Genomic DNA, 981 nt, shown 5'->3' with positions numbered 1-981 from the left:
AACAGTTTTTAAATTATGAAAGACACATAAATAAAAAAATTAGAGTTAAAAATTCATAATGCTAAAAATAAAAATAATTTATAATATATAAATAAATATAAATTTTATTTTATAAACCGATCTGATAAAGTTGAGTTTCATTTAATTAACTCGTCTTAATGTATATTGAAACAAAATCTATATAATAAATGAATTGATATATGATTTTTTACTTTAATTATGAGTTCTAGAGTTTAAAAATATGTAATTTTGCAAAACACTTAAAAGTGTTTTAATTTAGTCAGTTGACGTAAGATTGTTTTAATTTAATTGCTAGTTTTAGATTTCAAATATTAGATTTGTAATTCTACATAGTAAAAACTTTGTTTTTCGTAACGTGAAAGATGATTGTTGACTCTTATACCTTAAAAAAGACAACCGTTACTGGTATTTTAAGAGTTTAATCTTATGCGTAAAATATTAGCATTAAATATGTTTTAACCTCTTATTTTTTAAATGAAAATTGAAATTAGTTTTCTTTTAAAATTTAGACTAATTTAGTCTTCCATGTTTAGAATGGTGTGAATTTAATTCATTTAACCCAATTTTGTTAAGTTTATTTGACTTTTCAGACGCGTTTCTAAGCTGAAATTGGAACTGAAATGTGTCAAAAGGTATAAAGAATTCAAATGTTATCATAAAACATACTTGAAACGTCAAATAAACCTAACAAAATTTGATTTAAAATATTAAATTCACACATTTCAGAGAACTAAATTAGACTAAAGTTTCGAAGAGAAACTAATTTCAATTTTTATTTAAAATTAAGAGACCAAAAACATATTTAACTAAAATATTTACTTTATGACATCTTATTTATTAATATAAAACTACTAAACAAAACATTATAGATATGATAATCATTTAAGCATAGAAAACTAACATATAACTGCTATATTACAGTCATCAAGTATATACTGAGTACATATTGTCATATAACTA

The sequence above is a fragment of the Vigna umbellata genome, chromosome 4 (assembly GCF_029865625.1).
Source record: "Vigna umbellata cultivar VRB3 chromosome 4, Vumbellata_1.0, whole genome shotgun sequence".
Classification (NCBI taxonomy): Eukaryota; Viridiplantae; Streptophyta; class Magnoliopsida; order Fabales; family Fabaceae; genus Vigna; species Vigna umbellata.
The sequence above is the reverse complement of the archived record's forward strand: the minus strand, read 5'-3'. Positions refer to the sequence as shown.